The 23,073-nt window shown below is 39.3% G+C and overlaps 1 long non-coding RNA gene across 1 annotated transcript; it reads left to right on the top strand.

Annotated features, from left to right (window-relative positions):
• LOC120736149 lies at positions 1-17,597 on the top strand. The gene is made up of 3 exons (XR_005696426.1): positions 1-12; positions 15,367-15,370; positions 17,367-17,597. It is a non-coding gene; the product is annotated as an uncharacterized LOC120736149 (long non-coding RNA).
• Positions 17,598-23,073: the final 5,476 nt, after the last annotated feature.

The raw sequence follows: 23,073 nt of genomic DNA, 5'->3' as shown, positions 1-23,073 counted from the left end.
CTGTGAGTTTAGGTGGACGACCTTGTCTTGGTAGGTTTACAGTTGTGCCATACTCCTTCTATTTCTGAATGATCGCTTGAACAGTGCTCTGTGGGATGTTCAAGGCTTGGGAAATCTTTTTGTAGCCTAAGCCTGCTTTAAATTTCTCAACAACTTTATCCCTGACCTGTCTGGTGTGTTCTTTGGACTTCATGTTGTTGCTGTTCCCAATATTCTCTTAGACAACCTCTGAGGCCGTCACAGGGCAGCTGTATTTGTACTGACATTAGATTACACACAGGTGCACTCGATTTAGTCATTGGCACTCATCAGGCAATGTCTATGGGCAACTTACTGCACTCAGACCAAAGGGGGCTGAATAAATACGCACACCCCACTTTGTAAAAAATGTTTGGAATCATGTATGATTTTCGTTCCACTTCTCACGTGTACACCACTTTGTATTGGTCTTTCACGTGGAATTCCAATAAAATCAATTCATGTTTGTGGCTGTAATGTGACAAATTGTGGAAAAGTTCAAGGGGGCTGAATACTTTTGCAAGCCACTGTATATATTGTCTCAGTCTCCTCTTGTCCCTTGTCCAAGTCTCTGGGTAGAGTCCCTTGTGTCTCTCTTTTGTGGGTGTTTTTTTTTTTTTTTAAATCTCCAGTTCAGGTTCTCCGTTTGGTTTTCCTTGTTTACCTTAGTAAACAGCTCACTTTATGTTAACTATTTCCTGTTCTCCTGCATCATCTGAATTTAGGCCCTTGTTAATGTTTACACAATCTGTAGCCCCATATTGTCACAGCAGTCACAATCTTGGGAGAAAATCCTTTGTTAATGCCAGCAAACCACTTGAGTATTTTTTCTGAGTATGTCCATCCCTTTATAAACACAGTGATGGCTGCTTTCAGCAGGATAATCCTCCATGTTACGAAGCTCAAATCATGTCAAACTGCTTTCTCAACACGACAGTGAGTTCACTGCACTCAAATGGCCTCCACAGTGACCAGATCCCGAAGATGGAACGGGGGAGTTGCATCATGAATGTGCAGCCAACAAGTCTGCAGCAGCTGTGTGATGCTGTCATGTTAATATGCACCAAAATCTCTGAGGAATGTTCCCAGCAGCTTGTTGAATCTGTGAGGCAACTGTGACGTTTCTCTGTGTTTTCTGCTTTTTTGGGTGGAGAGCTAGACTGGTCTGTGTTCCATCCTTGGGTGGAGCTGCCCTTCCTGGGTTTGCACATTCACACCTGTTGCTGCACTTCTCTGAATCAGGCATCAGCATCTCCCATTTGTTAACAAAGACTTTCAGCTGTGTTCGCCTGCCTGTAACCTTACAGCAGAGGTTCTCTTATGCTTTGGTTTGGTGTGTGTTGCTGTGTCACAGTCCAGCTTAGAGGCCTTGGATTTAACGTGAAATAATGCTATCAAAAACACATATGTATGGTATGTAAGACAAATAATTATTTTTTTAAAAACTATAACTAAAATATGACTGTAGAGGCTGGTTGACATGTCACGCATAAAATGTGTAAGCAGTCTTCACTCTGATGTATTTCCTGTCTCTGTACTAAGCTGCTATAAAGGGAAAAGCCAAAGGGAACTTCAGCAGACTGCCACTGAGCTGACACAGTAAACCGGAGGCTGATTCTTTAAAGCTTTACTGAGTGAAAGTGCCTCTGACCCTGTCTCTACATCTGCGGGTACCAGCTATTAATACATAATGGAGAGATAAGATGAATCACTGGCTCAACCTTCACCCATAAATAGCAATACATCGCAAGATACAATTAGGAATCAGGAACCATGCACTTCTACAGAGCAAACAAGTGCTATCATTGTTTTTTTGTTTTTTTGCTAAATGCTGTGTTAAACAGTGTTTTTTTTATTCTAACCATTAGCTCACTGTTTTTCTCCAGAGTCAGATGGATCAGATGTTTAATTTTTTATACAGCCAGGTAATGTAAAAGTGCAGGACGAGTACAATAATGAACTGTTCAGTCTTTTACTTTATGATATTAAAAAAAAACCTTGCATTTAAATGTAGTCACACACTGGCAATTTTATGATTGGGATAGCTTTTCCTTTGTTCTGACATGACTCATTGGCCTCTTGACTATAATCTAGAGGAAAAATATAACCTTCCATTAAGGTCTGGAGAGATCCTCCTTAATAAGTGGAATATTTTACCCATTGAATAAGCACAAATGAAGCACATTGTTAATGCAGGCAGGCCACAAAGTCAAGCTGAATCCAGAGTTGATCAGCTGATTACTAAAGTTATATTCTCATACAACTAAACTGTCTTCTGTGTCACATTTGGAGGGAAATGTGTATTCTGTCTCCAACGAAATGTAGCGAGTAGTGTAGATATTATCCACATTAGAGTTTGACATTTAGGTGTTTTTGTCATGATAAATCTGCCACCGAACAACCAAAACCCTGCAGTCAGTGAACAAGATATTTTCTGAGCAACAGTTTAAGTGGTAATGTCAGACTGAGTTGAGTTAACTAAGAATTATTATTGTCCAATTTCAGCTGAGTCCAGGCAGGAGAGATCCAAGAGGACAGCAAGCACAAGAGCAACACATCAAGGGTTTTCCTAGGAGAGAGGACAAAAGCAGACAAGAAGTATCTGAAACCTAAACAAGGCACGAGGATAAACCAAGTCTTACATTACCACTTAAACTAGCTGAACAATCCAGTGAAGGAGAGGAGAAACTGGTCCTTAAGGAAGCAAGACTCCTGGAATCTCCAGCCAACACCCAGTGCCTACATGTAGGAGAAGAGGATGGAAAAAGACAGAGAGTGCAAGAGAACGAGGGAGAAAAGAGAGGAGGAGCTCTGGACTCTGAGGACCAAAATAGGTTTTGTTTTCCTATCAGGTTAAGACACCAAAAAGATTTCAGTTGGGCTTAAAATAAACACATTTGGAAAGTCAGCCGAGCTTTAATCTCATCCACTTCATTTTATAAGGTGGAATGAAAAGGAGCAACGGGAGGAAATTAATAGTATATAACATACCTAAAAGCTTCCCTTGAACATCACAGTTAGGACAGTGCTCATGAGCACTAAAAAAGCAGGCGCAAACTGTAGGTGTCCCTATTATAACTCGGTAAATGGGTCAATCTTTGGTGGTAAAAAGGGGTTATTCATCCAAAAGGTTACTCTTGTCACTGACACACGACTGAAAAAACAGCGTTGTATAAGCAACACACATAATGACCTATTACACTGTCCTCACAAGACTCCACTAAGGAGTTTTGCTGCCTCTTCTTAAAAACACGTAAGAACTCTCAGTGTAACAGGTGGCCATTAACATCTTTAAAAATCTAATTCTAGTGGCTCTTTTCACTTCACAGGTTGACTCTTGGATCCTTTTTCTTCTTTAAAAAAAAGAAGGCTCCCCGCCTTGCCAGGAAAAAGAAACGAAACAGCTCACTGGAGGGAAATAGAAGAGAAGGAGCGATAACTTTTAAAATCGCATAGCTTACAGAAAGATAACAGCAGGAATCGTGCAGCATTTCTTTTACACAGCATCCACTGCCGTCTAGACGATGGTTGACCTTTCTGATGCGACCAGTGTTTCACTGGATTTCAAGGCTTTTTGATAATGTTTCCATAACGTAGACTGACTGCTTGCAAACCTTGACCTTTGTGTGCTCATAAACAACATCATGCCTTCTAAATGCAGACTCATTATTTTGCGTGAAACAAACGGTCAATATGCACAGGGCAGGCATATTTTATCGTGTTTTTTGACACTTTCCCTTTTGTTTTCCGAACTTTTTGTTAAATTCAGCTAATTAATAATTTATTGCATCATAGTTGTTTGATGAGGGTGTTCAGTGAACTGAGAAAAAATTGACATCACCCCAAAATATCAAATCCTTTGATACGATTCATCATAATTCTGCTTGCAGATAGACAATCTTTCTGAACTTTGCTTCAGTGCATGTCTCTGTTTGTCAAGTGAAACAGGAATTTAGGATGTTTTTTTCTTTCTTTTTTTTTCTTTTTTTTTTTTTGTCTTGCTGTGTTAGCGTCAGACACCTCCGATGTGGCGTTTCAAAAGTTCACAGTTGGTCTCATCCTGGCTCCATTCCAGCATCACCTGGCGAGTTTTCCTGAGGAGTCCAGGCTGTTCTCGCATCCTGTCATCAACCGACAAACAAAAGAAACAGTCAGAGATTTAATGCAGCATTTGGACGAGATCCAGAGAGGAAATCACATAACTGTAGGGCACAACAAGAAAGCAGCAGTGACGATAAAAGAGCAGACGAAGGGCAGAAAACAGACAGCAAATACAATGCAGAAATCCTGGCATGTTAAAAGTATGAAAAACAATGCGTGATGTGCAGGATGTTCATTAAAGAGGGCTTAAAGCAGCCACATGTGTTAAACTAAATATTTCTAATATAGTACATCTTCATTTGGCAGTTGTAGCTTGTGGCCACAGCTCCTCTTTGTTGATACAGCTTGTCTGTATTTGGCATGATCTTCCAGGCTGGACCTTTCCCATCGGGGTGAGATAATTCCCCAGTTTTTGATGGCTGCACCTGCAGTTTGGCCACAAATGATCTTGGCAACTTAATGCTCTGTTGTCTCATGTAACCTAAATCTTATAACATACTAATTTTGGTTTTCCATCATGATTAAACCCTGCTTCATTAGTAAATCCTCAGGAAATGTTTTTTAAAGCTTCCCTGTGCCCCAAAACTATATCTACAGAAAACAGCTTCTTTTCTTAGGCACAAATAAATTCATAGCGAATTTAGATTTTTTAAAAAACAATGTTTTAAACACACGTGTTCACAACCCTGAAGCAGCACACATGAAAATTATGCTTAACCATCTATTTTCCATATCTTTAACTGCATAATCAATCCATGGTTACAATGGGGCAAGAGCCAATCCCAGCTGTAATAGGGTGAACGGTGGGGTAGGAGATGAAATGTGACACCACAAGATCCTTTACGAATGCCTGTACATGATGGGTTGGAAATGAAGTACCTGCCTCACTATTTCCAAATGCATGATCGTACCAATGCTGAAAGAAACATGAAGTCATACAAAAAAATCAAGTTTTCACATTACTCTATGCAGTCAAAGAGGAACAGCCAGGTGCTGCTAATCATTTCTGCAATTGATCATCAGCAAGTTCGGCCTCCCCTCTAAAAGCAAACGTTTTGGTAGTATGTTAGTCTGAAACATTCTAGACTGTGTTAACATGCTTCCACAGTCTTTCACCAGCAGAAATCGTGTGAGGTTTTCAAATCAATCGTAATTAAAATACAAGGGGAACGCTCCAGAGCTGAACACAGAAGTGGCATCAGCTGCAGTTCCTCTAGATGAGTCCAATTAAGACTGTTTTTTCACTCTATTCTCAGCACCCTTTTCTGTCACACCAACTCTCTGTATATCCTCTGAGTCTTCTTTGAGGTCATCCTCTTGGCCACTTGCCTGCCAGCTCCATCTTCAGCATCCCTTGTCCAATATATTCATGTCCCATCCTCTGCACAAGTCCAAACCATTGCAGCCTTGTCTCTCTAATATGTCTCCAAGCTGCTCAACCTGAGCTGCCCCTGTGTACTCTGGTTTGATTTCTTTAACTTCTATGGATGGTTTCACTGCACATAAAAATTCTGAGTAGGGATAAATTATTTTTATGACTCATCTATGTAGATAATTGAGTTAGCGCTGAGGCCAAGTTGATTGACAGGCCGGCAGCCTTGTAGCCGACCGAGTCTACAAAGGCTCATCCATTACTTTGACTCATTAAATGGATGTGTTCACTGTACTTGGGTCACTGGAGCCTTCTTGGGGCTTTAATGGTTTAGAAATTAGCACTCCATGCTCTCATCCATACAAGGTAAATTCTAGTTCCAAAAGTGCTGAGTCTAAAACAATGGGCAATGTCACAATGGCTACGTCCATCTTTAATATTGACTATACTAAAATATCAAGAGAAACTTCAAATTGAGAGTCATTTGATTTAAAAGAAATATAATTTCTAAAGTGGAAAGTTGGAATAATTGAATTTTGATGCTAGCTGTGTCTTGTTTATTTTCAGATGTGGAAAAAAAAACCCATAAAAAATTGGTCTTTGGTTATTTCATATTGTAGAAGCTAAAATAAGAAGTTTCCTGCAGCATCTCCTCTTCTTATGTTGTAAAGAACAGAAATATATAATGATTTTTTGGTGTGGCATGCTGGTTAGCACTGTTGCAGACAGCAAGAAGGTCCTGGGTTAGGGTTAGTGCAGGGGTAGGCAACTCCAGGCCTCGAGTGCCGGTGTCCTGGAGGTTTTAGATGTGTCCATGATCCATCACAGCTAATTTAAAGGGCTAAATGACTCCTCAGCATTTCTTGAAGTTCTCCAGAGGCCTGGTAATGAACTAATCATTTGATTCAGGTGTGTTAACCCAGGGTGCGATCTAAAACCTGCAGGATACCAGCACTCGAGGCCTGGAGTTGCCTACCCCTGGGTTAGTGTATCCAAGTTGGTTTGGGTTAAAATGCACCTTTTCATGGTCTAAACACCTCCCCGTGTTTGCCTGAGTTCCTAATTAGTTAATTATTAACACAAAAATTTCCCATAGGTGTGAAAGTGAGTGCAAATGGTTGTCTGTCTCTCTATGGCAGCTGTGATACGCTCCAGCTCCCTGCGACACTGAATCGGAGATGCAGTAGAATTGCATGGATGGATATAGTGAATTTTAAATATTGATTCTTTTTCTTTTTTTTAATTAAAGTAGTGAAGATCCAGTTGACAGGCCCGTCTAAGAATCTGCTTCCATGTTTTTGCATTGCTGGCGATTCTGTTTAAGAAGGAGCATAATTCATACTGTCAAAGCTAATATTAGCCATTTATCCCCTAGTGAAGTTATGTAATGATATCACAATGAAAGGCAGAGGTGGTGTTTACTGTACACATAGGTTTATCCCTCAGACATTCTGAGAGAGCTCACCCCGCAGGAGCTTTATAACAGGATTACTACAGCAGGGGCCCAGGAGAACACCCACGCTTGCCCAGCTGTTTTAATCTGGGGATTTTTTTTTAACAACTACGAACATTTTGTATTCAAACTGAACCCTTGTAGGTCGTTTTGTTCTGTCTTCCCACCTATGAGACATGGAAAAAAAAACATCAAAAGAAGCACAGTATGTACATTTAAATTTCAACTGGAGGATATGTAATGGCAGAGATTTTTTATAACAATGACTTCAAGGGATTAGTTATTTAAAATAGGATGTTTTAATGCTATATACAGTTGTTTGTATTATTAAACCTTGTAGAATACATCCGTCCATTTTCTGCCACTTATCCTGTTCCTTGTTACAGGCATGTGTGACGCCAAGTCTTCCCAACCCTACCACAGCACATAATCTATCTAGGGTATTCTGGCCTGTCCCAGTTGGAGGAAACTCCACACAAATCAGGGTTACTGGAGCCTGACTCACAACTGTCCAGTGGACTTAGCCTATGGGACCCAGCCAAACTTGGCCTAAAGGAGTCACATGGGCCAACTGGAGGGGTACAATGTGGATGAGGCAGAAAGCAAAGGTGGTGGATTTGGTATTCCCTACAGTAGTTCATCCATCCATCCATCTATCCATCCCAGCTGTCCAGAGTGGTGACTTGTCCAGGGCTAACACACAGACAGAGAGAACTGTTCATATATGCCCAATTTAGAATCACCAGTTAACCTAACCTCAGTTTGTCTCTTTGGACTGGGGAAGAAAACCAGTATAACCAGAGACAATCCATACTACCACAGGGAGATCAAGCACTAACTACTGCACTGCTATATTTCAAAGCCGATCCGATCGGATAACTTTTTGTCTTTATATTTCTGTTATTCAGTGAACAATTGACTAACATAGAGAGTAAAAAGGGAGAAGTAATTTTCTCAGGAAATGAAAACCAAACAAAGAAAAACTTGGGGGTTTCCTAGGATATTGATGGAGCTATTTGTTGTCCTTTTTTGTGCTTCTGTTTTTTTTTTTATGATAAAAGAAGGTAAACATATTCTGGGAGTGAAACCATCACCACAAACAAATGCTAATGCTGCCAGCTCTTGCATCTGTGTAAAGAAGCACTGATTCGTTTTGCAATATCAGCTTAAGAGATGACGAGCTGTGTCTTTTGCCATCAATCACTTCCCACACAATGATGGTCCAAATAAGGCTGCTCTCTAATTAAAATACAACCCAGCACATTTTTTTGTTAGTCTGAAATATTGAATGAAAAGACCACCTGCTGCACTAGTATGAATTAAATGGACAAAGCAATGATTTGCTTCATTTTGGTAGAGCGGCAGCTGACAATGTCCGGAAAAGCTGCTTGAGCAGTGCATTGATTTTTACTGGTGTACTGGTGTAAGCCTCTGCTTTGTTGTTTAAGTAATGGAGCAAAGCCTGTGAGCTAGTTCATCTAGTTAACTCAACCTGCACAGCTTCATACACACCCACTCATTTCACATCATGTACCGAACACACCCTCCTCTAATTAAGCTGCAGAATTTCTCTCTCTCACTCCGACATGTCTGTCATACTTGTTGTTTCAACCTGTCCAACACCCTTGCATCCACCTGTAAGCTCCAGGGGGATATTTACACATCACTTCCTATTTTTCTTATGTAACACGTTTGCACAGAGAGTGATTATCTAAGAAACTAGGCACCGAACTCAAACAATACTCTGTATTTTGCTCCTGTAATAAACCATTTTTGAACAAGTTGCCTGCTGAAGGACCAGGTTTTGTCTGAGTTTTTCAAATGTCACTCTGACCTGGCTGTGGGGGCAAGGACACTAATTATGTTTCAAAATTCTCTTGAGTGTCTTTTATCCATAGAGCCCAAGGTTGTTCATTATGTTACGATTGTGGAACACTCACTGACTGAATTTGGAGACTGAATTTCAACTGGACCTTTCAAAATAAATCAATAAATAGCCCAGGGAGCAATGCAGTTAATCGCTAATGCTGTATCTCGTTCTTTTCCCTTTTTTCTTTGTCTTCTTTGCATGCACTTGGTTCCATTCGCTGAGCACCAGGCACCATCCTTTACCATCTACCAGGCTCAAAAACATTTCTCATGCACTGCATCCATATACAAGCCAAGCAATGTAGAGTGTCTCATAAAATCTGTTGTGGTTAAAGTATTAAGTTAGCAAATATACAAGAATTGCTACAACTCCTATAGTATTGGTCAGAATTTAACCAAACACACACCAAATGATCGCCTCAGTGTTTAAGGCTGAAGTTGTTGTTGTTTTATGTAACAAACCATTTGTTATAGAAATATCCAAACAAATGTCAGAATTTTCAAAAAGACTAAAACACAGACTTGTGAGTTGAGTGAAACAGGTCTTGACCATACCTCCAACTTCCTGTTTTTGATGTAGTCGGCTAAAAACAAAGCTAATTATAGCCTAATTTACCACTTCAGCCTAAAATGGCCACCAGTGAATAATGAAGTAGTAATTATCTTCAAACAGGAAGAGAAAGTAACCTCATGGCAAAATGAAATTACAACTTATAACAGCTGTTCAAAGATCTAATGACATTTAAAATGGGGTTTAAAATGCCTTTTAGTTAGACCTACAAATTGTTTGCTAGTTTATGTGTTCATTGATTTTCCACTTTAGTTTCTGCATGTGGCTGGGTATCATTTATATATAATTCCTTGAGTTTTCACATCATCCTGCCTCCCGTCAGTCCCCTTGAATCTTGTTAAGTTTCTCTTTGATTGGTGTTCCTTTGTTATGTAACTTCCTGTTTCATCCTGGATTTGTTTCAGCTGTGTTTAGTCCCCTTCCTGTTTCAATTTCCTTAATTACCACCTGTGTGTCTATACTCTGTTGTATCATGCTGTGCGTGTTTGTTACCTGTTTATTCCCACAGTGCACTTTTTATTACCTAATGTTTGTAGTGTTCATGCCTTACTTAGTTTTTGTTACTCTTTGAGCTTAATTAGACTTAATAAACAGCTTGGAACTCTGCCTCTCTGGGTATCTGCCTTTGGGTCCACTCATCTTCACTCTCAAAACAAAGCAGTTGGTAATGTATGGTTGGTAGTTGGAGTTTATCTGGGGGTTTACTTTAGACATAACTTCATATGCTATTTAATGTTACATTTACACTACAGAAAACAATGCCTGGATCAAAATTACTGCAAAAGTCTGCAATGAATGTGCACGTTCATCAATTTTGAAATGGTTACTTTGAAGATAGGAACCAGATGAGTGACTAATCATAGGTAGAAGCCACCTTCAAGGGGATTTTGGCATGTCAGGATAGCAAAACTTTGACTGGGTTAATCTCTATCAATTTCCAACTGAATGGAATAGTTGCATACTACTGGCAATTAACTTAACATTAAGCAGGACTACTTTCAAACCAGAACCTCATAGATCTGAAACAGAAATTCAGAGGTTCCTCCACAAATAAGGTGAGTGGGTGTGGATCTGTAACATAACACAAAGACTAGAGTAGAAAAAACTGTTGAATAAGACTTAGCATTTAGACCTGTACTGAGTGTTTAATATGCAGTGTTGGGGAGTAACGGAATACATGTACCGCCGTGAAGTATTTAAAATACAAAATATGAGTAACTGTATTCTGTTACAGTTACTGTTGAAAAGGGTGGTATTCAGAATACAGTTACTTTGTTGAAATAAATGGATTACATGGCGGTCTTTTCCTGTTTCATACATAAGGCTATGCTCTCTCTATTTTTAGTAATTCCACACCGGAGGAAACCCAAACAAAACGCGCATTAAGAGGCTCTAATGCCTTACCAAATGTCAACCTACTGTAGCTCATTTTATATTAAGATTTAAAAATCTAGTTGGTATGTAGTGGAATACATTTTAAAAGTAACCTTCCCAACACTGTTAATATGTGTTTAATATAAGCATCCACCACTGTAACAGCATATGAATGCAGAAAACGAGGATAAGCAGTATTAGCCACCCCCCCCCTTTGAGGGTAAAATAATGATGATAAGTGCTGTAAATTATGTTATCCTCATACTTCCTTGTTTCACCCATCAATAATGAATCTCTAAATGCTTAAAAATTGTTGTCTAACACTGCAATATCTATCAAGCATTGCTACAGCATAATTATATGGTGCTTGATTTAAAAAAGAAGAAGAACGAAATGTAGTGCACTTTACCACATGTGTGGTAAAGTGCAATTACATTTTTCTCATGCAGAGAAAAATGTAGTGTCTCTTGTTTGAAGAAGGGCAATTTCAAGTTGAGGCGGTAATGTGATCTCCTGCAGTCGGACAGTCGGCAGAGTGGAGGCACAATATAAACATAATTACATTTATGACAGAAACACGCCACATCTCATCAGTCAGCGGAGGAGAGGGGGTGCCGGGTTGATCCATTTTGTCGCCCGTTCAGGGAGTGGAGTGGGGATATCACTTCACCCACTTAGTATATTAGACTGCAGCTAATTGATTGAATTGGATAAGACTTAAAGCACACCAAGAGTCTACTCTCCACATCGCCCACTCATCTGTAATCACATCCTTCACACATCTGATTCTCATTTTGAGAATTTTGTCCTCTTTGTACTTGTGTAAATCTGAGATATCTCGACCTGCAGGCATGCTGAAGACACAGATCTGTAATATTTATCCTTCATGCCTTTTACAGTGTTGTATTTTTTTTTTTTTTTCTCTTTTCTAAAATGAGCATTAGTTTCATAATCGGGATGATTAATAACAGTTGATTGACACCTTGTTTGTGATTAATGTTCACACTTTACCAAATCCCACACCCTTCTTGCACCATCCATGACAACATCGAATGTTCAGATTCTTGATTCTGGTCCAACTCTATTATTTACACAGTAAGGTGTGGGTGGTACTATACTGGTATGAGTACACTGACTGCAATCAAGCAGAAATACCACAGCATGTGGGAAAAGGGTGCTTAATGTATGTACTGCATGTACCTTTTGGTTTACTCAGAGGGATTTGCTTCATATAGTCCTTTAAGGTGAGATTAGAAACATCCTACTTGTTTGAAAAGACAGTTTTATTAGACATCGAGTCAAGACAAAGTGGTCAGACTGAGTTTAAGACAAGCCTTCACATGAAAGCCAATACAGCACGACTACAGAAGGCAAGACACACATCAGAGAAGCTGGAAGAAGCTGTGTGGATGATGTATCCACAACTATAGGACTGAGTACTGAATCAAGAAATCAACAGTATACAATTAGATACATTGTTTTTAGCCCATGATAGTCCTGTATTTGTGTCCATAATCGACTTCTTGCACAGCCAATAAATGACACTTTGTCTCAACCCTTTAAATTAGTTACTGTTTTATTTTGGTAGGGAGTTATCGCCTGTGCCCTAAGCACTTCCTCCCTGTTTCTTTGTCTTGATTGTCTACACCTGTGTCTAGTTTGCTCCAGTTGCTTCACTTATATGATTCCCCCTTGTGTATAAGTCCTGTCTTCCCTTCAGTCTTTATTGCAATGTCTGTTTGTTTTTAATACTGCTGTATTTAACAGTACACATATTGAGCAAACATGAGGAAAAACAGGAACAGCTGAACATACAGTTCATCATTCTGTAAGGGGAAAGTATTTCTAACTGTGTCTTTGATTTTATTCACTGTTGCCTTCCTATTGGCTGGAAATACTATCCTTAAATATTTATCTTTTACAATGTTGCACATAAATTGCACAGAAAGAAAAGTACAGCTTTTTCTCAGGCTGTATTGCCCTTCTTACAGCTCCCCAGTAAGGGAAGAAACATTGCTTCTTCACAGTTCACAAGAACATAAAAAGCCCCTTATTTATTATCTAGAGAGGCTCCACATTGATAGTGCTCTGCCACTGCTACATACTTTAATTGAGGGGTATAAAAATATCTTAATAGATTTTGCCAGTAGATTTGTCTCCAAGCACCTGGGTTGGTAGAGGTCAACTGCATCAGATACACATTCATTCAGTCATCATTTTTCTCCCTGCAGTATCCGTTGTCCCTTCTTTCATGCTTTCAGTTTAATTTCCCTTTATCTTTTGGACTCTTGTGTTCTTCTTGGACTTTGAATGAGCCTAAATAAAAGGCTCGCTTACGCTGCCTTGGAGTCTGCTTTTAGGTCCTTTACAGTACTACAACTCATGCCACCTAGAGGTGGAGACCATGACTTGTTACCTTAGGAGAGACTTTCAAAATATTTACATAAGAGACACTGGCGCTCAGGAGGCTGTGATGTTATATTTTGTTTTTGATTCAAATGTTCTGTTAGAAAAAGCCAGGGACATGGATTTTTTTCCCCAAGAACAGCAACTCCCATTTTTATTAGTTGCTGATAATAGTTATTGATATTAAGATTATCTTTGCACACATAAATGCAAAGCATTCATATGTCAGCTTAATCTCATCAGCCCTCTGATTGGATGTTGAAATGATTGAAGTATTTTCTTTATGCAATGAAGGGATATTATCTGACAAACGTTGGCTGGTCCAAAATGTTGCAATTAAGTAAATATATCAGCACAATGCAATTTAGTGTACTTCCTAAAAAGAAAAATATTTCGTTTTAATCACAACTCAGGCATCTGGTAGTCATTTCACATCAGGGACCACAACCCCAAAACCTCAAAATGTTAAAGGTTGATTGATAGCATATTTGGGAGTGGTGACATGAGACATGAGGAGGAAATAGATCAGCCAGGGGCTGCAGTTTGTGGAAGGCTCCATAAGATAGGATGACAAACAGAGAAACAGGAATGGCAAGTGAAGTATGGAAATGTGAAATGTGGTGTTCTTCTGAGGCTGGTAAGTTTCAGTGTATTAGATATGGTCATCATCATTAACTTGAGCTAAAGATCCTATCCAGCTGTTTAAGCAGACACACCCAGACATTCCTTTCCATCTCCTCCAGTAGGCATCCCCTTTCTTTTAGAAGTCTGAGTTCACCTTGGAAAGAATTTGGGAAGCTCCCTCATGCTGGAATCAGCTGCAACTGGAACTACATGGAGTTTATGGAAGTTTCATTCAGAAAAAAAAAAAGTTACTATGTCAAAATTCAATTTATTGACTCAAATTAATGAGTTTTGAGTCTGAAATTTTGACCTATGGATGCCATTGGTTTTTTTAGTAGCATAAATCTGCTTATTTCAGCGTATACCAGTTATTTCAGGCAGCATCCTGACACAAAAAATTAAGCTCATTATCTTTAGCACTGAAGTTCACAGGTTTTGATTATTCCTCTATTTTACTCTTTATCACTTGTACATCGGTATATTTATTTTGTTTTCCATGTGTGTATTAGCATGTGCGTTACTGGGCCGTTAAACTCCCATTGATTGTACTGCTTTTTACCTTGGCCAAATGATCTTATCCTGGTCAAATAAAAGCTTAAAAAACAACTTTGTTTCGCCTTCAGTTTACTGTTTAATGCTCCAGTTGCGTAGTAATTCACGTCTGTTCTTGCATTAAAACCAAAACAACAACGTCATCCATGGCTGCCTTTACAACACATAACGCACATATGCACATTTTAAAGAGACACCATGCATTTTAAGCATGGACTTATTTGTAACTATCATGAGTCACACATGAAGCAGTGAACTGTGAAACTATTGTATAATATCCCCTTTGGTGTCTCCCTTCAGTTAAAAAAAACATTGCATTATGGAACATTTCACCTAAGAATCCCTTTTAAATAAAATTTAATCTATGCTTAATATAAAGATGACATCATTATTATCATTTTTGGGATCTGGAGGTCATATCCTCTCCATTTTAAAATACTGTGTAATCTATCCAAATAGGTTATGGACACAACAAACGGTAATGTGGGTTGAAGTGATGTTACCAGATGGTGAGTGCACCTTTGCAACAATATTTTGTCCTTATTTCAGTAAATGAAAAGCATTTGGCAGCAAAGAACATCAGAAAACATCTTTTTTTATTTACCTTTTTTTTTTCATATATATATATAAAAGCAATTACTGTTGACCTGCTGGAAAATCTCCGATCTTAGAGGGCCATGCTTGCAAAAGGAAAGAAATAGCCAAACAACATCCTTTATCTAACTCCAGGTAACGTTTTTCTTTTTTTAAACAAGGGACAGAGCGATAAAAGCTTCAGAGAAAAAGCAAACAAAGACGCTTTCCACGTTGCATATTTAGTTCAAGCACAAAAGGACACAGTTTACCGGATGAATCATTTGTCTGTGTGCTTTTTGATTAAATGCAATTATCTTCCAGGTTTCTTTAACCCACACACTGTCAAAGAAATTTGGATCAATTTAGAAGCCTCCGCGTTTGCTAAAATGAGCATCTGGGTTTTTGTGCTGGAATCAACAGGATCAACTGGGTGGTATGTGTTCAGATCAGTGTGGTGTACTATAATGTGCTTCCCAAGGCACTTTGTGTTCTGTCTAACCAGCTGAGAGTAGCAAGTGATGCGTGTTTGTTCACATGGTAAAGTGTTTGTGAGTGTGTGGTTTCTCATCTGTACCTTAATAATCTGTGAGCAGAGACAAGCTCGCTCTGCTGCAGCCTGTTGCTAGGTTTCTCTGCGCTCTACCTGGCAGAACATAAACTAAGCAGACACTTTTGTCTCAGGAAAGTATCCAATTAGACAGTGAGTGCAGCAGGTATACATATAAACGTGGTCATCGTGTTCTGTCAAATTAAAAAAAAAACAGATTTTCTTTTTAAAATTTGACTTCTATTAATGTTTAGTACTTCATGTTCTAACAACATTATTAGCTATGGATGTCACAATTAGTGCAAAAGCCTTAAAAGCCTCAAAGACTTTAATTAACGCGTTTGAATTCACAACAGGTAATAATTTACAGCTTTTCAGAATATAATTATACTTGATATTCAAACTGTGGCTTTTAAGTCTCTTTCTTTTCGTAGGTTCAAGTCCAGCTACTAAGGGTGGTATGACACGTGCCCAATAGGGTGGTAGAACAGACAGGCACATACTGGTTGTGCTTACTTTCACAGGTGGAATTGCAGGTAAGATGTCTGTATTCTGCATCTGTATTTACTGGGCATGTGTCTCCCTCACCTGCCCTCTGTTAAATCACTTCAGTTCAGTTTTAATTATGTAGCGCCAAATCACAACAACAATCACCCCAAGGCACTTTATACTGGAAGTTAAAGATGCTGCAATAATACAGAGAAAACCCATCACCAACCATCAGATCACCCCCTGTGAGCATTCACACAGTAGGAAGAAAAAAAATTCCTTTCAAGAGGAAGAAACTGAAACCAGAACCAGGCTCAGGGAGGGGCAGCCATCTGCCTGATCCAGACCTAACTATATGCTTTATCAACTAGGAAAGGTTTAAGCCTAATCTTAAAAGCAGAGAGGGTGTCTGTCCCCCTAAATCCAAACTGGGAGCTAGTTCCACAGAAGAAGAACCTGAAAGCTGAAAGCTCTGCCTCCCATTCTACTTTTAAACACTCTGGAACCACAAGTAAGCCTGCAGTCTGAGAGCGGAGTGCTCTAATGGGGTGATATGGTACTATGCAGTCTTTAAGATAAGATTATTATCCTGATTATTCTGGTTCTTGTGTGTGAGGAGAAGATTTTTAATTCAATAATATAGAAGCTCACAAAAGGCACATGAAATTTAAATGTCTTTATCTTGCGCAAAAGTTGTTTTTTCCAGACGTTGTTGTAGTACCTGGTGAGAGTGGTATCGATGCTCTTCGAGGTTACAAGAGAAAATCGTGGTGTCACCCAGTGAGGTGGAGACAAATCTGTTCAGCCAGCACATCATTTACCAAAGCCTGAAACACAGCGGGTGTATTAGTCAGTGCCCAAGGGGGCTGATGAAGGCCGTCATCCACTCATCTCCCTCCTAGTCATGACCAAGCTTTGGGTATTACACAGGTCCCGTTTGGAAAGAATGGTTGCATCCTGTAGGAGTTCAAAAGCAAAAGGAAAGAAATAGCCAAACAACATCCTTTATCTAACTCCAGGTAACGTTTTTCTTTTTTTAAACAAGGGACAGAGCGATAAAAGCTTCAGAGAAAAAGCAAACAAAGACGCTGACGCTTTCCACGTTGCATATTTAGTTCAAGCACAAAAGGACACATTTTACCGGATGAATCATTTGTCTGTGTGCTTATTGATTAAATGCAATTATCTTCCAGTCTTACTAAATAAAAACTTTAATGTATTTTATAAATCTTGGTCATACCGTGTTTCAAAAGTAAGGCTTATTCATGGTATTTTTGGTTCGCTCAGTGGCTTACAACTTATCAATCACCAGTCTCTAGCCAATGAGCAAGTGATTTCACAGTCACACCCACCCCTTCTCATCACATCAATAGCCCCTTCCGGTTTCAACATGACTCTGCACCAGTGCACATAGCAAGAACTTGACCGGCCTGCACGGAGTCCTGACTTCAACAGACAGAACACCTTTGGGATGAATTAGAGTGGAGACTGTGAGCCAGGGCTTCTCGTCCAACATCAGGGTCTGACCTGAATGTGCTTCTGGAAGAATGGTCAAAAATTATCATAAGCACACTGCAAAGGGTGGGCTTATGTCATGTTAAACCATATGAATTAAGAATGGGATGTCACTTAAGTTCATGCGTGGGAAGGCAGACAAGCAAATACTTCTGGCAATATCATGTATGTATACAGTTTATGAATGTAAGCCATGGCTTCTTCTGTTTCACTGGTCTCATTTAATCCTTAACTTTGTTTTCTCACCTGAAACAGAAAGTCACTCTTACCTTGCCGCTCATTTGCGGTCCATGTCTCCTGGGCCTCTTCATGTTGCTGTGGCTCCACTTTACATCTGAGTGCAGTATTTCAATTTGCTGTCCACAGGGCAGACTCTGCTTTATTATTAGCCACTTGACAAGCAGGGAATAATTATAGGATGTCAGAAGGGTCTACATGGCTGATGGACAAAGCTATTCCTGTTGTGTTCCTGTCTTTGTTAGTACAGCTTGCATTTAGGAGGCAGAAGGGACGGTGCGACGTGCAGGGCCAAATGATTCTTCTTCACTACCTAGGAACAGAAATGCAGTGTTCAGTGCCTGCAGCCAGCAGTGATGCCTGCTAATGTCTTGTCACGATATGCAAATCAGATGTCACATGAGATAAGCAGTTTAAATTATGCGTGCTCTTTGGGTAGCTTCATATAGACGACATGTAATCAATGCTAGGTGAATGGTAAATGCACAAAGACAGAAGCTGTCACCAATCAAATGCCTTAATTGTTGAATATATAAGTTTGAAGAATGATAATGATTAGTTTGACAATCTGCAACTAGGTGAGAAAAATAATGGCCTTCATATGTCAAAATGAATGTCACTTTACCAAGCAGGAATACATTAAACCTTAGAGTTGAAGCTACCACTGAGGGGAGGTTCTCAGGACCCTCAGGGACCCTGCCATCTGAGCTCTCATCCCATTAATTATTACCCTGTCAGGTGTGATATATAAGAAATAAAAGAACAGGAGTCAAATGATGAAATAAAACCTGCCTCGGTGTCTCGTCCCTCAGAGCATAATAAAGGGATAACTGATCCTTTCAAAACTGATCTTTCAGAGGGTTTGAATCTTGACTCTCCAGCTGTGCTTTACCTCCTGCACAGTCGCTTTATTTTTCCACTTCTGTTCAGAATGAACAAAGCTCTTTTGGGCAGAGATTCTGAGCAGAATGGAAATCATGTCATTATCCTCTTTTTAACCCATGAAACATCAATATCTATCAGCAAATCATGCAAGTGCAGGGGGTAAGATCTATTAGCCTTACTATAAAATTTCTGACTCATAATGGGATACTAAATTTCCAATGCAAATGCCTGCAATAATCATAATATTCCATGTGCCTGAGTACTTTGTGTTTAATACTAATTACCACATTTTAGCATGTTAAACCAGCACAAAAGGCCCTTTGGAGTTGTCTTCTTTGAACTTGATTTCTGTGACTCCTTCTGATCACCACTGTGCATTCTAGAGGTCTGATAAACATACTGAAAATCCTTTAAATATACATGATAAAAAATATTTCTGGTGTTTACTGGCTTGTGAGGCCTGAGTGTGTTTTGTTTAGTTAATCAATGAAATAGTGTAAGCATGAAATTGTGTGTGTGGCCCACACACATAGGACCTAACAAAATACTTATCATAAAAACCCAAAAGAATTGATTGAAATGAGTTTGCTTAGTTCTGTTAGAATATAACAAAACTCACTTACCAGGCTCTCTAAAGCTGACTAATCCATTAGTCACATTTCATTTCCATACGCAAAGCAAAATTTCAGCGTTTCAGCTTGTAACACATAATTGTTATTGCAATACACGCTTTATTAACTAAAAAAAGCTATCTTTGTGGCCTCTAACAGTCATTTATCTTTGCTTTTCTTTTTGTTGTTGTTGTTGTTATTTTGAGGGGTTTTTTAAACTTGAGAAGTAGTTTCCAGGAAAATCCAACAGATGTCACATTTATACCTCTCTATTACTCACCTGTAGCTCAAACAGTGAGCAGTACTGTAATAGGACTGAGTAATGTTAGCTTGCAAATTGAATCTACTAATCATTAATATATATATATATATATATATATATATATACTTTTTTTTTAAATTGCTCCCAGTCCAACACAGACTCCTCACAAGGACGAAAGTGCAGTTAAGAGTCACAAATGTCATTAATAAGAAATGTTTTCTAATTAAAGTATAAAAGCAGTTACCCTGAACGGCCATGCACACTGACTTTCTTGAGTCTTTTACTGTGAGCTTTCTGAAACCAGTGGATGCACTGTTATTCCAGAAGCGCATTTGTAAGTCAAATACTGATGTTGGAGAAGGCCTGGCTTGCAGTCTCTGCATTAATTCATCCCAAAGATGTTCTTTCTGATGAGGTCAGGGCTCTGTGCAGGCTACTCAAGTTCTTCCACTCCAAACTCACTCATGTCCATGTTTATGGACTTTACTTTGTGCACTGATACGCAGTCATGTTGGACCAGGAAGGAGCCATTCCCAAACTGTTCCCACAAAATTGGGAGCATGAAGTTGTCTAAAATGTCTTGGCATCCTGAAGCTATAAGAGTTCCTTTCAGTGGAAAGAACCCAAAAAACAAGGCCTCACCATAATCTTTCCTCCACCAAACTCTGTCTGGTCTTTAAGTCTGACGTCATTAGCCATGTCTGGGCCCAAACTCCGCCACAGGTCCTTAAGTCAAACGATCACTGCAGCATCACTGAGAGTTAAAAAACTGTCTAAAGTCTTTCATCTGTACTGAAATGATCAGTGTGGCTCCTCTACCAGGTGTAACCATTAAGTTTAACATCCAGACATCCATGAAAGTAGAATTTATGAAATTTAACAGAGTTAGAAGTTAGCAGGGATTTAGCTCGCTAGTTATCTAAATACAGTATAATATACCATGTTCTGACTGAGGGATTGCTGAAACAAATTAAGACGTACAACTCTGCTATAACTTCCAACATAAATGAAGACAGGAAACTAAACAGCAGTGACGTTTGTAGGGTTACTGAAGTTTGGCTAGCTGGTATATAACGATGTGCTACGTGACCGCTAGCAACACAGCTATGTTAGCATAATATAAATAGTGAAGCTGGAGGATGAACGCTAACGAACGGAGGACTTTTTTCCACAAATTAAAAGTTAATGTGAGGGTTCCCAATGGTTAGAGGCAAATGCAATCGCATGGCAGGATACTGTAAACGGACCAAACTTCAGCCAGGAGAACAACTGAGATAATCCATCCGCAATATGAGGTTAGTCATTCATATACTGCTGCATGGGCTGGGCTGTAGTTACATGTACGGGTTTAAAAACTGAGCTTTAAAATGAATAGCGGTAATAAAACCCGAGAGACGCTGACAGTGATCGCTGACTGTTTTTAGGGGCTTTTTGAGATTAAATAGAACAAGATACAAACTATTAAAACATGTTAAAAACACAACAGCCTTATTAAATACAGACTACTTTGGGCCCAGAAGCAGGATTCATCATGTCATCACTTAAAGACCGGATACTTGGGACAATGCAGTCAGACAAGTACTGTTGTCCTGGCAACCGCCAAACCCAGACTCACCCATTGGATTGCCACATGGAGAAGTGGGATTTGTCATTCCAGAGAACCCATCTCCACTACTGTAGAGTTCAGCGGCAGCATGCTTTACATCACTATATCCCACACTTTGCATTGCACTTGGTGATGTAAGGATTGAATGCAGATGCTTGCCCCGGTAACCCATTCCATGAAGCTCTCATTAAGTTTGGAGGCCTGTGGCGAGTGACTCAGAAAGTTGGCGACCTATGGATATTATGCACCTCAGCATTTGCCACTGAGTTGCTGTTTTTCCCAGTCACTTCCTTTTTGTTTTAATACCACTAACAGTTGACTGTGAAATATATGGTAGTAAGGAAACTTTCCTACATTCTACCATGGTACCAGGGTGGAATTCACATATCTAAACCTCCATGGCCACAGGTGCTTGATGTTACACACCAGTGGCCGTGGAGGTGATTGGAACGCCTGCATCCAATGATTTGAATGTGTGACTAAATACTTATAATACTTATGGTATTAAAGGTAATCAGGAAGAGTGGAAATATAAGCGTAACAAGACACAGCTGCAAAAAATCAAGGACAATGAGCCAGGGGAAGTAAAACCAGTAATAAGACACCAAAGACAACAAGCTACCGAAATAAAACAGGAAGTCTGACTCACCTTAACACCCTTCAAATTGTAACAGAAGGTTTTTCTGTTTTTTTCCATCTTATTTTTCAAAAATGTCTTACTGTTCCGTAAACTGGCTTGTTTTGCCAGTTTGAGTGTATATGTTTCTCCAGCCAACACAGCGTTGCATAAGAGCTGAAACTGTTAACTGGGGGTTAAAAGATTCTTAGCAAACAGTCATGAACTACTAAGAATGAATCACTGGCGTTCCAAGCGTGGGATTGTTTGGGCCATAAAGTGAATTTAGACTGCTTGTTGTCTGCTACGTTGCATGACATGGTTGTGCTTGTCATTTCTTTCATTCTTCTCCAAGGAGAACAGACAGCTTATGCGGTTCAGTATAAATAATATGAAAGCCATCAAATAAGAGGAGAGAGAACTGCTGCCATGTCTGACAACAAAGAGGAATAAAAATCTTTATGCAGACTGTGAAATCTGTATTTACATTACATGTCCTCATGCGTCCTTCTCAGGCCTGAGCCTTCATTGAGCTTCTGCAGTTATTAGACTTTCTAATAATAACAGCAGCAAAGGGTCAAATACAAATTTGCTCTCTCCAAATGTTCTCCATGAACCTCATCTTGATGTGCTTCTCATATTGTCTGTTTACCTGTGAAGCTGACATTTATTCCACAATATATCCTCAGAAAAATAACCAGAAGTGATTTTTTTTTTTCCTTTTTGCTGTATTTTGACTGTCTATTAATGCACAGTAGTTGTTGTTTTTTTCAGTCTGTGATTCGGAAACTTCTTCAAATGCAAAACAATCTGGCGCTTTTAGTACTAGCAGATAATTCATACATGAATTACGATTTCTAGCTGCACTGCCAGATATTCAGTGTCCTGACTCTTTCTATTAATTTGCACCAACAGGCACACTTGACCTCAGAGTGGAACCTCACTCTTCAGTTTAACCCAGAACAACTTGACATCAATTTAGACATTTTTTGCACTCACTTTTGGCTCCCTCACCATGCGAGGAAATTAAAAATTGTTACAGGGTGTTATGGGTACTTCCAAGCAACAACGTTTCCATAGCCACTAAAATCACCATGCTGATACTTTTAGGCATTGCCTCCAGAGATTGTTTGTGATAGGCAAAACACTTTATGAAGCCAGACTGTCGACTGGCTACATATTTAAAGAATGTTAGCTACCACTCACCGCTCGTCTGCAGGCTTTATTTAAATGGAAAACTTCCACAACAGGCAAAAAAAAAGCTTTTTGCTAAAAAAAAAGAAAAAAGATTTAGAGCAGAAGTTTTTTGCACTGCATTTTAAAATGAAAACAATAGCATTTATTTACAATTAAAGACACAGAGCAGAAAGTGTGTTACTGTTTTACATC

This window comes from Simochromis diagramma, unplaced genomic scaffold, assembly GCF_900408965.1.
Source record: "Simochromis diagramma unplaced genomic scaffold, fSimDia1.1 OVJJ01000816.1, whole genome shotgun sequence".
NCBI lineage: Eukaryota > Metazoa > Chordata > Actinopteri > Cichliformes > Cichlidae > Simochromis > Simochromis diagramma.
Note: the sequence above shows the minus strand (reverse complement) of the source record. Positions and strands in the feature narration are given on the sequence as shown.